General features: G+C 36.4%; 1 protein-coding gene and 1 pseudogene across 1 annotated transcript in view; both read right to left on the reverse strand.

Annotated features, from left to right (window-relative positions):
- The window catches only part of EDA (ectodysplasin A), a 491171-nt gene that overhangs the window by 167222 nt on the left and 307054 nt on the right, over window positions 1-16895 (reverse strand). The window lies entirely within an intron of this gene.
- On the reverse strand, window positions 8098-12915 carry LOC122896472 (annotated as a pseudogene).

Below are 16895 nucleotides of genomic sequence, written 5' to 3' on the forward strand. Positions count from 1 at the left end.
TTGCACTGTTCTATTGTCAGAGTCAGAATCATGTTTAATGTGAAATAGCAAGAGAGGACTACCATTACTGAGATTCTGGATGTCAGTTTGTCTGTAAGCATTTAAACAATGTTCAATGCTGACATTTGCAGAGATGCAGTGACAGAAGGATACCCAAGTATCTTTGGTACAATGAGCTTTATGGCATAACCATAAGTAAGGGTGGCATAAGAAATATTCTAAAGGATGCACTAAAGCATAGCTTAAAATAACATGACATAGTTGTGGGATGCTTGGGAAAGTAGCAGCAGAGGCAAGCTTGGAATGCAACAATATGGAATTTGGAAGCTTTCTGAGCAAAGCTTTTTTAGCTGACCACAGTTTGAACACAGAAATACCAATGGTGACAGTCTCTACAAGTAGCAGCTGCAGTCACAAATCAAAAAGCAGTTTGTATCTATGTCATATATAAAGGGCTTCTGGTTGAAGATTTAGGCTTTGTTCCCTACAAGTGTGGGTAAAATCAGTGACATCTTTGAATAGGAAAGTCAGCAGTATATACTGGATGTCACTGCCTTCCCTTGGTAGTGTCTGCTTAATTTGTAATTCCCCAAACTTTTGAAGTTTCAGACACTTCAACATATAAGGAGAAAAAACACACACTTCCACTTGTAATACTTGGAAATTACTAAAGACTATCATTTGTGAATGGAATCAGTTTATAAATTAGAATATACCTATAAAATATATAGAAGCACTAGGATAAAACCATTCCAGTAATCCTGAGCTCTGGATTCAGAAAACATTAGCTCAAATACATCCTCTTAATTATGAATTCTTAAATTACTTCTGACAATTTTATAACAATATTGCAATTTACCTTTACAAAGCTGGACCAGTGAAGGTTAGAGTAGGATTATGGCCAAAATGAGATTGCCTATGGTATTCATTTAATTTAAACTAAGATTTTTTCCTTGTCCAAAATTTCACTATCATTAGCACTCTACAAAATCCATTCTGGTTCCCAATGGAGACCTAAATCACATAAACTATCTCTAAGCTATATTTGAACACAACACTCAAGAGCAAGTATGGAGGAAGGGTAAAAGAGAAGTATCTAGTGAAAAGAAAGTTGCAACAGTCAGAACTTGAGGAAGAGGGGAACAGGACACAAGTAAGAAGCAAATTAAGAAATGTATGGCTCTCAAAAAAATGAAATCTTGCCATCTTCAATGACATGGATGGAACTAGAGGGTATTATGCCAAGCAAAATAAGTCAATCAGAGAAAGACAATTATCATATGATCTCACTGATATGAGGAATTTGAGAAACAAGGCAGAGGATCATAGGGGAAGGGAGGGAAAAATGAAACAAGCCAAAACCAGAAAGGGAGACAAACCATAAGAGACTCTTAATCTCAGGAAACAAACTGAGGGTTGCTGGAGTGGAGGGGGTGGGAGGGCTGGGGTGGCTGGGTGGTGGACATTGGGGAGGGTCTGTGCTATGGTGAGTGCTGTGAATTATGTAAGACTGATGAATCACAGACCTATACTCTGAAACAAATAATACATTATATGTTAATAAAAGAAAAGAAACAGATGGCTCTTGGTTGTAATAGGACAAAAATGCTCTAAACATTGTAGAAAAATTAAACACTGGGAAGGATTTTAGGGAAAGATATATTATCAGTTTAAGTTGATGCTGAAATATGTTGTGGGCAAAAGTTCAAAAGGCTAAAAAACAATGGTCCAAACATTCCCGTGGGGTTGGTGGAAAAGAATATGAACATAGGTACATGCCTAGTAAACTATTAATCAAGGACTGGCTTACAGAAATGTGAGTATAGAAAGTGAATCTCAGAGATCAGTCCAGAGGGAGAGGTTAGTAAATTTAATTCAAAGGTGGGGAGGTTAATTGTGGTGAAGCACAAACTACTGTTGGGAAAAACAATAAAAGGCCTGGGACACAAGTTCAGAACTTTAAACACTGTAAAACTAGAATCACCAAGGGGGAGAAAAGGACTGGCAATAAAACTGAGAGGCCAGGAAAACCATTTCACTGTGAGATCAGATAAATCTAGAGTTGCAACGTTGTCCTTAGATAACTTGGCATTTTAGCCTCTTTTATCCAAGTGTGTCTAGGCCCTCCCTTGAGGCAAATACAAAGCAACTGGTTATGTGACATAATGGCAGACCAATACTGTTTCTGTAGTTATAAAATAGAATTTTTTTTCAATATGGCTGTTGATTAGACTCCAGCATTAGATTGTATGTAAATCTTCTTTTCTCAGAGGAAAATTCCCAACTCTTGCTTATGACCATGAGAGTGAGTGAATAAAGCCCCATGCTGAGTATAGTCTCATAAATCGTTTCCATAGCATCTCAACAGAGCTACCCACTCAAAAAGAAATTAGGATAAAATATAAACAAATGAAATGAAGTATAGCAAAAATACTCTACTCATTAGAGTCAATTTTATGCATATCCATTATTTGACTGTTAGTTTAGGGACTAAATCCATCTTTCGATGGAGCAATGGAGAATTAGATTTCATTGCTGTCTACTAATCTCTTTTACAGAGCTTTAACCCTAATGAATCCTCCAATTTCTACTAATGGGTAAACAATGTAAGGTTTGTCCAGCTTATCACTAATTGCTCCTGATTACAAATATACCCCCCAAATTCAGAAAACACTTTGAACTTTAAAATTTGACAAGTATATAGACTTGTGGATCAAGGTGGCTGAATAACCAACAATTTTATTTCCTCTCCCTGTCAAGATCTCATTAAACAAATTTTTAAATGAAGGTAATAATAGAAGGAATTAGGAGAAAATGATTTCAATATGTTTCTGAAAGACAGTAGACGTGATGCTGATTGATAAAGAAGTTCAGAGAAGTGACAGAGGGGGCTTACAGCCTAGGATGCTGTTGTTCTGCTCTGTAGGACCCTAGAGAAGTTTGACACTTGGAAATACCAGGTAAGGGAGTCAGTAAGAATAAATCATGAAAAATTTATTGAAACCGTATGTACTGAATTATCTTCTGCTCCTGTACATAGAATTCCTAGTATTCAGGTGTTTATTCCCAATGCAAACAAAACAAAACAAAACAAAACAAACAAACAAAAACCCAAAAAACCCCAACCAATTCAGAAGGTTCTTCTTTTTTTTTAAATTAAATTAATTCAGAAGGTTCTTCTTTAAAGAGATTGGGTAGCCCACAACTATATATAGTAAATTAATCTTCAACAAAGCAGGAAGGAATATCCAACAGGAGAAGGACAGCAAATTGTGGGAAAACTGGACAGCAAAATGCAGAAGAATGAAACTGGACCATTTTCTTACACCATATGCTATTCATTCAAATAAATTGAAAATGGATTCAAGAACTAAATGTGAAAAAAAAACTAAATGTGAGACCTGACACCATAAAAATCCTAGAACACAGGCAGTGACCTCTTTGACATTGGCCATAGCAACTTTTTTCTAGATATGTCTCCTGAGACAAGGGGGTTAATAAAGCAAAAATAAACCATTGGGACTGCACCAAAATAAAAAGCTACACTGCAAAGGAAATAATCAACAAAACTAAAAGGAAACTATAGAATGGGAGAAGGTATTTGCAAATGATATATCTGATAAAGGGTTAATATACAAAATATATAAAGAAGTTCTACAACTCAACACCAAAAAAACACAAAAGATCCAATCAAACAATGAGCAGAAGGGGGCGCCTGCGTGGCTCAGTCGTTAAGCATCTGCCTTTGGCTCAGGTCATGACCCCAGAATCCTGGGACTGAGCCCCGCATCAGGCTCCCTGAGCAGCAGGAAGCCTGCTTCTCCTACTCCCCCTGCGTGTGTTCCCTCTCTTGCTGTCTCTCTCTCTGTCAAATAAATAAATAAAATCTTTTAAAAAATGAATAGAAGACATGAACATACATTTTTCCAAAGAAGACATAGAGATGGCCAACAGACGAATGAAAAGATGTTCATCACCACTTACCATCAAAACTACAATTAGATATCACCTCACACCTGTCAGAATGGCTAAAATCAGCAACACAAGAAACAAAAGGTGTTGGCAAGGATGTGAAGAAAAAGGAACCCTCTTGCACCACTGGTAGGAATGCAAACTAGTGCAGCCACTCTGGAAAACAGTACTGAGGTTTCTCAGGAAGTTAAAAATAAAACTACCCTGGGGCGCCTGGGTGGCTCAGCGGGTTGGGCTGCTGCCTTTGGCTCAGGTCATGAACTCGGAGTCCTGGGATCGAGCCCCGCATCGGGCTCTCTGCTCGGCGGGGAGCCTGCTTCCTCCTCTCTCTCTCTGCCTGCCTCTCTGCCTGCTTGTGATCTCTCTCAATAAATCTCTCTCAAATAAATGAATAAAATCTTTAAAAAAAATAAAAATAAAACTACCCTATGATTCAGCAATCACACTAGTGGGTATTTGCCCAAAGGATACAAAAAACACCAATTCCAAGGAATACATGCAGCTGCATGTTTATAGCAGCATTATTTGAATAGGCAAGGTATGAAAGCAGCCCAAGCGTCCATTGATTGATGAACGGATAAAGAAGAAGTGGTATATATATATACAATGGGATACTATTCAACCATAAAAAAGAGTGAAATCTTGCCATTTGCAATGACATGGATGGAGCTAGAGTATAATGCTAAGCAAAATAAATCAGAGAAAGACAAATACCATATGATTTCACTCATATGTGGCATTTAAGAAACAAAACAAATGAGCATAGTTAAACAGAGAGATAAACCAAGAAACAGACTCTGAAATACAGAGAACAAACTGGTGGTTACCAGAGGGGAGGTGAGTGAAGAGATTTGTTAAATAGGTGATGGGGATAAGGAGTGCACTTGTAATTAGCACAAACTGGTGTATGGAATTGCTGAATCACCATATTATACATCTGAAACTAATGTTAATACTGTATGTTAACTAACTGGAATTAAAAGCTTAAAAAATTTAAACCCTTGATTAATACCTCATACTCTACAAAATATAATTCAAGTTGGACCATAGAGCTAAATGTAAATTCTAAAACTATGAGGCAAAGATTCTTTAGATATGACACCAAAAAGAGGATCTATAAAAGAAAAAAAGTGATAAATTGAACTTCATCAAAGTTAAGAACTCTGTTCTTGTTAAGACAGATAGGAGATACAGATTAGAAGAAAAATGTTTGCAAATAATATATTCTATAAAGAATTTGTATCAAGAATATATAATGAATTCTGAACATTCAGTAATAAGAAACAACTCCCAATTACTCCATTACTCCACCTACCTCCCCTCTAGCAATCCTCAGTTTGTTTCCTATAGTTAAGAGTCTCTTAGGGTTTGTCTCCCTCTCCGATTTCATCTTATTTTATTTTTCCCTCCCTTCATTTATGACCATCTGTTTTGTTTCTTAAGTTTCACATATGAGTGAAATAATTATCTTTCTCTGACTGGCTTATTTTGTTTAGCATAATACCCTCTAGTTCCATCCATGTCATTGCAAATGGTAAGATTTCATTTTTTATGGCTAATATTCCAGTGTGTGTGTGTGTGTGTGTGTGTGTGTGTGTGTGTGTAATCTTTATTCATTCATCTGCCAATGGACATCTGGGCTCTTTCCATAGTTTGGCTACTGTGGACATTGCTGCTATAAACATTGGGGTGCCCCTTTGGATCACTACATTTTTACCTTTTGGGTAAGTACCCAGTAGTGTTACATACAGCTGATGAATAACCGAACTTGACCTCTGAAACTAATGATACACTATATGTTAACTGAATTTAAATAAAATTTTAAAAAGAGCTCAATTTTTAGAAATGAGTGAAAGATTTCAACAGATACTTCACCAAAGAAGATATGTGAAAAGATGCTCAATATCATTAATCACTAGGAAAAAGCAAATTAAAACCACATAAAGACCACTACACACCTATCAGAACAGCGTAACTTAGAAAGTCTGACCATACCAACTTTTGATGAGGATATGAGAAATTGTAACTCTAATACAACACTGGTGAGAATATAAAATGATATTCACTTCAGAAAAGTTTGGCAGTTTCTTATATACTTACCGTACAACCCAACAGTTAACACTCCTAAGCACGTTCTAAGAGAAATGAAAGTATATGTCCACACAAACACTTGTACACCAATGTCTGTAATAGTTTTATTTGTAGTAACTAGAAGTTGGAATGCATCAGCAGGTGAATGTTTCATCCATACAACAAAATAGTGTTAATTAATAAAAAGGAATGAACTGCTGATACATGTTATAACATGAATGAATCTCAAATAATTATGCTGAGTGAAAGAAACCAGACCAACAATTGAGAAAACACTGTATGTTTCTATTTATATAAACCTCCAGAAAATAAAAACTAGACTATAGTGACAGATCAGTGGTTGCCTAGGAATGCAGAGGTCATTGGAGACTAGACTGAGGGGAAAGACATTACAAAGGGATATAAGGAAACATTTGGGGGTAATGGATATTTTGATTATGAGGCTGGTTTCACAGTATACATATATGTACATACATATGTCAAAATTTAACAAGTTGTATGTTTAAATATTTGTTTATTATATTCATATAAAGTCGTAAAAAGTAATTTCCATGGTGGAGAATGAAGCAGCTCATAATTAATCCATTGCCTGTGTTAAATTTCTTTTTTTAAAAATATTTTATTTATTTATTTGACAGACAGAGATCACAAGTAGGAGACATGCACGCAGAGAGAGAGAGAGAGCATTATTTATTTATTTGACAGACAGAGATCACAAGTAGGAGACATGCACGCAGAGAGAGAGAGAGAGAGCAGGCTCTCCTGCAGAGAGCCGGATGCGGGGCTCGATCCCAAGACCCTGGGATCATGACCTGAGCTGAAAGCAGAGGCTTTAACCCACTGAGCCACCCAGGCACCCCGCCTGTGTTAAATTTCTGTCATAAGAGAAAGACCATAAGCTTTGGTGCAGGGGTTGGGGGAGAGGCAAGATGACTAACAGAATCAGGAGCTAGCTTTGCTTAGACAGCCCCTTGCCAGCACTCTTTTTCAGGTGAGGATTCATAGTGGCAAAAGATTTGTGTTTCAATGTCCCAGCTTCTTTTGATGTAGCCAAGTCATACACACACATGGTTTTTAAAAAATATGAGGTATGTACATAAAGGCACGTAATGTAAGCAACATTTCACTATTCTAACCCTCCCTATCCCCAGTCCTAATCCTCTGAGATTATTATCTTTAACCCTATTAACTGTTTCTGTTTAGTTCTTCTGGTGATTTCTTCCTCATATACGGCTATTATTTGATTTATCTACTTTAGATTTTGTCTACTAATTTTGTGCTGTGATAAATGAGGCTTTACCTCAATTATTCTATCTCTCATCCCAATGTAGTTATTGTGATTTTTAGTTCCTGCATTTATTTGTTTGAGGGATATACTTAGACCTTTATTTCTTGTTTCATAAACTACAGACAGTATCGCTTAACTCTGTTTTTTAGGGAAGGCTATTAGTTCCCTGCTCTTCCTATTATCTCTTATCTATTCTATCTACCAACTTTTGTCATTTGTACTTTTACTTTTCACATTGCTAAGAGGGATAACATTTGTGTTTTGCTCTTTATCTATAATTAACTACCTCTATAATTAAGTACCCTGTGCTTGTGTACATTGCTTTTTTCTGAAAGTTGAAAATCAGTATGCAATGTTTATATTGTTGTGGCTATCTAGAATTTGTCTTCCTTCTTTGAGGTGTTACTATCTTTTAGATTTTCTAATCACCTTTTTTTTTCTTGCATTGTTTGCAACATCTATAGTTTTTCTAATTTCTTTTTTTTTAAACTAGGTAAAGAACTTTATTAATTTTGTTTCAAACTTTATTCCCAGGCTTCTTCTGCTTAATTAGCTGCAAAGAATGAATTGTGCATAAGCCAAAAACTGAAAAGAACTGAAGTGTCCAAGGGGCATGGGTTTAAAAATAATAGAGATCTGGATTTTATCAGATCCATGAACAAGATTTTAAAAAGCAGACATAAAATAGCAGCTCCTAGTAACTTTAAGTTTTATCTTTTTCCAAAGTTGACTCAATTCAGTTTACTTCATTTGGAGGCTTCATCAAAATCCTCCACAAGATCCGGAACTTCATCATCATCCTTCTCTTTGGTAGCAAGTGGTGCTTTTCCGTTTGCAGAATACTAGGGCAGAGCTTCAGCCAGTATTCTTAAACTAGCTGGACTGTCTGTATCTGGTTGGCTTAAGATATTTGGAAGTATTTCTGTCAGCTGCTTTGTCTCAGCATGGCTTGTAACAGTGAAAGTGTTTACTGCTAGGGATGCCTGAACTGTAGAGTTGTTAGAGTGGATCACTGTTCCCTGGTTTGTGAACATATTCAATACCAGAGATATTGTTTACCCCAAAATTCTTTAAGAAGGACTAAAGTTTTTGTTTTTGTTTTGATAATCTCTTGTCCTTGTTTTATGAACCCCCTCTTTTGGTGAGCAGTTCTTTTCCCACCAACGCACACTTGTGATTGAAGTTTGGTGAGTTTCTCCTGGTTTATGATAGTTTCTTTCATCTTGTTGGCATGGGAATGGGACCACCTGTGGCACTAGGATTGGTGCTCAGGGGGACTTAGGAGGACCAGCTGAGATAAGGTGCACACATGGGGATATAAGATGGCAGCTAGAAGACACACACAAACATTTATAAATATGTGTTATACACACATACATATAAACATATATATTATGTTAATAATAAAAGGATAATGCTTAACCATAAGTATTTATCATAATAGTCTGATTATATTTATGCTTAAATTTTATTAATAAATCAGCAGTTTCTCTAATTTATTAAAGGTGGATAAAATCTTGAGCCCCTGGTTCTCCTTGTTTGCCTTTGGATGCCCCTCCTGGAGCCCTCTTTTCTTCCACTTGGACAGAATGCTCCTTAGGCCTGTTGTGTAACTGTTGCCCTTGGATTTACTTTTACTAGTTTTTTGGTATTAGGTCCACTGTTTCCAGAATCCAATGTATATCTTTGTCTTTCTTTACTACCTCATTTTGCTGGAGTATATTTCTTTAGAAAAAGGTGAGAGGTGAACTTTAAGTCTTTGAAATCTAGAAATGTGCTTCTTTACTATCAAGCTCAACTTATATTTGGCTAGGAATAAAACTCTAGGCTCAAAATAATTTTCCCTCAGAACTTTGAAGGCATTTCTTCACTGTCTAATATGCAGTGTTGCTGATGAGTTGATCTATCTATTCCAATTCTTGTTCCTGTCATTGTTAATGTTTTACCTCTATGGGAGCTCTTGGGATCTTCTTTTTATTGTTGGTGTTCTGAAGTTTCATAATGTGTCTAGGGATTGAGAGAAATGACTGGCTACCCCAAATATGATGCCTGTAGGGCCCACCCCTATGTAATAGAACAATTATGCTTGAGGACCTCCAAATTCCACAATGTAAATCTTTGTTGTGGGACACAAATGCCCACACTAGCTACTTCAATTTTTCTTAGATGACTTACTCAATTGCTTATTTTACTTTTTTTAGAGTCCATAGTCTCTCATGGTTCATCTCCCCTTCCAATTTACCCAAAAGCACATACCCTCCCCAATGTCCATAACCCTACCCCCCTTCTTCCAAGTTTTTAATTCCTGTTAGTTAACATACACTGTTATATTAGTTTCAGGTGTACAATATAGTGATTCAACAATTGCATACATCACCCAGAGCTCATTACAAGTTCACTCCTTAATTCCCATCACCTATTTCACCCATGCTCATACCCACCTCCTCTCTGGCAGTCATCAGTTTGTTCTCTGTATTTGAGTATGCTTTTTTGTTGTTTTGTTTTTTTAGATTCCACATATAAGTGAAATCATATGGCATAAATAAATATAAATAGATAATAAATAAAAAAATAAAAGATAAATAACTTTCTCTAACTTTTTTCACTTAGAATTATACCATCTATGTCCATCCATATTGTTGTAAATGGCAAGATCTCATTTTATTTATGGTTGAGTAATATTCCATTACATATATACACATATATATACATTTATATATATATAAAAGTGTGATACATATATATATATATATCTCACACTTTTTTATCCATCTATCAATGAACATCTGAGTTGCTTCCGGACTTTGGCTATTGTAAACAATGCTGCGATAAACATATAATAAACATATGATCCCATAATTCTACTATGGGGTATTTACTCAAAGAAAATAAAGACACTAATTTGAAAAGATATACTACCTATTTTTTAATTAGGAGCACTGTATCTTGATTACTGTTACCTTCTAATAAGCCTTGAGATCAGGTGGCATAAGTCCTTCAACTTTGTTCTGTTTCAAACTCGTTTTGGATATTTTAGGTCCTTTGCCTTTCCAGATAAATTTTAGTTTCCAGATAAATTTTAGAATTGGATTGTCAATTTCTACAAGAAAAATTAGGGTAGATCAAGTTGGGGAAAACTGACACGTTAATAGTATTTCATATTTGAGATGCTATCATTAAAGGTATTTTCAAAAATCTCAATTTCTGTTTATTGTTAGTATACAGGAATATAGTTGATTATTTAATAGCAATTTGGTGTCCTGTGAGCTTATTCACTTATTAGTTCTAGTAGTTGTTTTGTAGATTTTTTTGTACAATTCTCTACAAAGATGATCACACTGTCTGCATATAAAGATTGTCTTATTTTCTTTCAAAACTTATTGCCTCTTATTATTTTTCTTTCCTATTGCACTGACTAGAACCCCCAGCACAATGCTGACTAGAAGTGATAAGAGCAGATAGGCATATATTGTTTCCAATCTTGGAAGGAAAGCCTTCAGTCTTTGATCATACAGTATGTTGTTAGCTATAGGGTTTTTGATAAAGTTCCCTCTACTCCTAGTTTTCTGAGTTTTTTTCTAAAATCATGAATTGGTGTTATATTTTGTTAAATGTTCTGTTTGAGTTGATGTACGATTTTTTTTCCCTCCTGAGCCTTGTAGTAGGGTGAATCACATTGATATCCTCCCATTTAAAATAGAATTGAGGCATAACTGACACACAAGTTGAAACAACCCAGTGGGCATCTAGTTCTATATTCAACTAGAATGTTAGGAGAGTTCAAAATCTTGTTCAAGTGAGTAGACCTTGACGAATAGATTTTTGCCTGTCTTTTCTATCATCCAGCCATCTGTCCACTAGGCACTTGCTCTGGCCAAATCCTGTGCAAGGAACTGGGGATATAAAGAACATTGTAGACCTTGTGTTTTTGAGGCTCACACTCTATCTAGTGAGGAGATAAATAGCTAATCACATTAATGGGATGTATGCCATATTAAGATAATTGAGGAAAGTCAATGGAGTCACAGAAGATGGAGCTATTCAGCTCAGGGTGGGGGAACTGTGGAAAATGACTTCTGAGTTGGCATTTAAAAAGTAAGCAGGAGACTTCTAGGCAGAGGTGAAAGAGAAGCATATTTCAGAAAAGAGGCCATAACTTAACAGCAGTGCTTTAGAAGTTTTTCTGATCTTCCTAATGTCCTTCCCACTCATTCAAAAATAATTTTGTGAAAAAATAATGAATAATGTTTTTCTGAAAATAAATAAATTGAAAAAAATAAAAAATAAAAAAATTAAAAAAATTTTGTGTTCTATAACAATATAGTTTAAATATAATGATTTTCTTTTTTTAAAAAAGATTTTATTTATTTATTTGCTATAGTGATTTTCTTTTTTTTTTCCCCCTTCCCCCCTCTCCTCCCTCCGCCCCCGATATAGTGATTTTCTTTAACCCAGAGTAGGGTCTATGCTCCAGAAAGACAAATTCTGGATGCTGGCAGACCATTTCCAGTTTGTGAAGCATAGCTCGGTGTGAAGGACCTGAGGGTCACTGGTAAACAATCAGAAACTACGAGCAGTTTCTTGGGGGGTAGTTGTCTAATCTCAGAATTATGTCAATCAAGCATTAGGTATGCAATTAGAAATACTCTAGCTTCAAAGCTTGTATGTTTGCCTAAGGACCTAAATTATCATTTGCTCACTCTCTGATTACCCCAGGTCCATGATGAGCCAAGTTCTACTTAGCACTGCCAAAAAACAGCAAGAATGCTTTTAATGGTTTTAAACAAGTTTTCAAATTTCTTTGGCAAATCAAGTTAACTGTATAGTATCTTGCTGGGGTCTTCAACTGACATCGAACTGGGACCATGTAGAGCCCAGTGTTAAGCAATATATAACATGAGGAATTATGTTAGTATGGAGATCCTTGATCACTTGCCAGTCATAATTTTCATTTTGACTGATACTAATGGTAACTGTTGAAATCATTATCAAGAGAACTCATCTCTCATCAGTTGATACCTAGTCATGTGAAAAGTGCTGCCATATCCTGCTTGAGAATTGATTAGAAATAGTAAAATTCTGTTAAAACAAATCTTTTAAACATATAATGGGAGCTTTTGTAGAATGAAGAAACTTCCAGGTGTAAGTTGGTGGCACATTTATTTCTAGCAACATTCAATATAATAGGGCTCAAGGCAACCAAAGGATATGAATCACAAGGATTTTGTTTTTTATAAAGGATATTGGGCTACCAAAACTTTTATGAGTTCCTACTGTAGTGTTTTTGGAATACCTAAAAATTTGTATGCATGTACATGTAAAAACATGTACGCATGTATTTTTTTAAAAGATTTTATTCATTTATTAGAGAGAGAGAGAGAGAGAGAGAACATAAGCTGGGGGAGGAGCAGAGGGAGCAGCAGAGGGAAAGGGAAAAGCAGACTCTGCAATGAGCACACGGCCCGATGCAGGGCTTCATCTCACTGCCCTGAGCTCATGACCTGAGCCGAAATCAAGAGTCAGACACTTGGGGCGCCTGGGTGGCTCAGTGGGTTAAGCTGCTGCCTTCGGCTCCGGTCGTGATCTCAGGGTCCTGGGATCGAGTCCTGCATCGGGCTCTCTGCTCATCAGGGAGCCTGCTTCCTCCTCTCTCTCCCTCTCTGCCTGCTTGTGATCTCTCTCCGTCAAATATATAAATAAAATCTTTTAAAAAAAAAAGAGTCAGACAGTTAATTGAGCCACCCAGATGCCCTTAATCTATGCACTTTAATAAATGCTTAACAGTTTATGCAGTCAATATCATTAACTATGTTTCCTATAATATACCTTTTATTCCCGTGACTTATTCATTCCATAACTGGAAGTCTGTATCTCCCACCCTCACCTATTTTGCCCATCCCCCAACCCCTCTCCCCTTTGGCAATCATCAGTTTGTTCTCTGTATTTATAGGTCTCATTGTTTTTTGTTTATTCATTTGTTTTGCTTTAGATTTCAGTAAGTAAAGTCATATGGTATTTGTCTTTCTCTGTCTGATTTATTTCACTTAGAATAATACCATCTAGGTCCAAAAAACCAAAATAGAACAAAACAAAAAACTATTTTTTAAAGATTTTATTTATTTATTTGACAGACAGAGATCACAAGTAGGCAGAGAGGCAGACAGAGAGAGAGGAGGAAGCATGCTCCCCGCTAAGCAGAGAGCCTGATGCGGGGCTCGATTCCAGGACCCCGGGATCATGACCTGAGCCGAAAGCAGAGGCTTTAACCCACTGAGCCAGCCAGGCACCCCAAAAAACTATTTTTTTGAAGAAAACATACAGATGGCCAAAAAGCACATGAAAATATTCACTAATCACCAGGGAAATGCAAACCAAAACCACAGTGAGATATCATCCTAAACCTGTCAGAATGGCTAGAATCAGAAAGACAAGAAATAACAAGTGTTGGTGAGGATGTGGAGAAACAGGAACCCTTGTGCACTGTTGGTGGTATAGCAACAGTGGAAAACAGTATGAAGGCTCCTCAAAAAAATTAAATATAGAAATACCATATGATCCAATAAATAAATACTACTGGGTACTTACCCAGGAAAACCAAAACACTAACTCAAAAAGATATATGCCCTCCTATATTTATTGCAACATTAATATAATAGCCCAAATATGGAAGCAACCTAAGCATTCATCAGTAGATGAATGCATAAAGAAGGTGTGGCATATGTATAATACACAATGTAATACTAGAAAGTCAGCATAAGAAAGGATGAGATCATGCCATTTGTGACAATGTGCAATCCCTCTTTCTGATGGCAACTCATTTACCAAGGAATGGCTTAAAATTATCTGCTGTGTATCAGTACCAGCTAAATAGACTTTATCAGACTTCACATTTTATTCAATTAAAAAGTTTTAAAATTCTAGTATAGTTAACATACAGTGTTATATTAGTTTCAGGTGTACAATACAGTGATTCAACAATTGGATATGTTGCTCAATGCTCATTAAGATTAGTGTCCTCGTAAATCCCCTTCACCTATTTCACCCATCCTGCCCCGTCCCCTCTCTGGTAGCCATCAGATTCATATAGTTGAGTCTGATTTTTGGGGGGGGCGTTCTCTCTTTTTTGGCCCCCCTCTGTTCATTAGATTTGTTTCTTTCTTTATTTCTTTAAATTCAAGTTAGTTAAAACACAGTGCAGCACTAGTGTCAGGAGCAGAGCCCAGTGACTGATCATCCACATACAACACCCAGTGCTCATCCCAACAAGTGCCCTCATTAATGGCTATCACCCATTTAGCCCTTCCCCCCCAACCTCCCTTCCAGCAACTCTCAGTTTAATTCTCTATATTTAAGAGTCTCTTGTGAATTTACTTTTTGTAGCTTGCACTATGAGGCCAGTAGATAGTCTGTTTCTAAAATAGAATAAAAATATGATAAGCATTCTCTTCATTCTAAAAATAATCACCTCAGTGTCTGTACAGGTTTCATTCATAGCTATCATCATCTTCCTTTTTTTATTCAAATGTAATTTACATATAGTGTTATTTTAGTTTCAGGTGTACAAAGTAATGATTCATCAATTCTATACATTTCTCAATGCTCATCAAGATAAGTGTACTCTTAATTCCCCTTACCTCTTTTTCCCATTCCCCCACAAACCTCCCCTTTGGCAGCCACATTTGTTCTATGTATTTAAGAATCTTTTTGTTTGTCTTTTATTTCATTTGCTTGTTCATTTCTTTCTATTGCTCCTTAAAGGTCTAGCAGTTATCTGAATATATTTACTCAAATGGTTGTAAATCTGCCAACCCAGTGCAACACACACACAATATCTACATTCCCATAAACCCCCAAATCATTTGCTTAATAAATACTGACTGAGAAAATACTGTGGAATGCAAAAGATACAATGCAATTTAACTGGAATATGAATATTAGTAAGATATGGCCCTGGTCAACATCCTATAGTTTAGCATGATGGCTCTTAACCAGGGGCAAGTATCAGAATTGCTTAGAAAATGATCATATGATCCAGTAATTCCACTGTTGGGTTTTTACCCAGGGAAAACAAAAACACTAATACAAAAAGATATATACATCTCTCTGTTTATTGCAGCATTGTTTATAATAGCTAAATCATGGAAGCAACCTAAGTGTCCATCAGCAGATGAATGGGTTAGGAAAATGTAGTATATATACAATGGAATGATTCACGGCCATAAAACTGATGAGATCATGCCATGTGAAACAACATGGATGGACCTAGAGGGTATTATGCTAAGTAAAATAAGCTGGACTGAGAAAGAGAAATACCATATGATTCTGCTCATAAATGAAAAAAATGAAAAAACAAAAAGCAGAATCAGAACTATAAATACAGGGAACAAATATGCATGGTTGCCAGAAGGTAGGGAGGTGGTGGGTTGAGAAAAATGGGTGAAGGGGAAAGGGTGATACAGGCCTCCAGTTACAGAATGAGTAAGTCATGGGAATAAAAAGCAGAGCACAAGAAATATATAGATAATGATATTGCAATAGTGATGCAATGGGACAAATCATAGCTATACTTAATGTTGAACATAGCATAATCTGTAAACTTGTCAATTCACTAGGTTGTGTACCTGAAACTAATGTAATACTGTGTTTCAACTGTACTCAAATTTTTATTTTTTTATTATCTTTTTCTTTTTTTTTCCCAATTTATTTATTTTCAGAAAAACAGTATTCATTATTTTTTCACCACACCCAGTGCTCCATGCAAGCCGTGCCCTCTATAATACCCACCACCTGGTACCCCAACCTCCCACCCCCCCGCCACTTCAAACCCCTCAGATTGTTTTTCAGAGTCCATAGTCTCTCATGGTTCACCTCCCCTTCCAATTTACCCAAATTCCCTACTCCTCTCTAATGCCCCTTGTCCTCCATGCTATTTGTTATGCTCCACAAATATGAAGCCAGCATTACCCTGATCCCCAAACCAGGCAAGGACCCTACCAAAAAGGAGAATTTCAGACCAATATCACTGATGAATATGGATGCTAAGATTCTCAACAAGATCCTAGCCAACAGGATCCAACAGCACATTAAAAAGATTATCCACCATGATCAGGTGGGATTCATCCCTGGGCTACAAGGATGGTTCAACATTCGCAAATCAATCAATGTGATACAACAAATTAATATGAGAAGAGAGAAGAACCACATGGTCCTCTCAATTGATGCAGAAAAAGCATTTGACAAAATCCAATAGCCGTTCCTGATTAAAACGCTTCAAAGTATAGGGATAGAGGGAACATTCCTGAACCTCATCAAATCTATCTATGAAAGACCCACAGCAAATATCATCCTCAATGGGAAAAAGCTTGCAGCCTTCCCATTGAGATCAGGAACAAGACAAGGATGCCCACTTTCACCACTCTTGTTCAACATAGTATTAGAAGTCCTAGCAACAGCAATCAGACAACAGAGAGAAATAAAAGGTATCCAAATTGGTAATGAAGAAGTCAAACTCTCTCTCTTCGCAGATGACATGATTCTTTATATG

The sequence above is a fragment of the Neovison vison genome, chromosome X (assembly GCF_020171115.1).
Source record: "Neovison vison isolate M4711 chromosome X, ASM_NN_V1, whole genome shotgun sequence".
Taxonomy (NCBI): Eukaryota; Metazoa; Chordata; class Mammalia; order Carnivora; family Mustelidae; genus Neogale; species Neogale vison.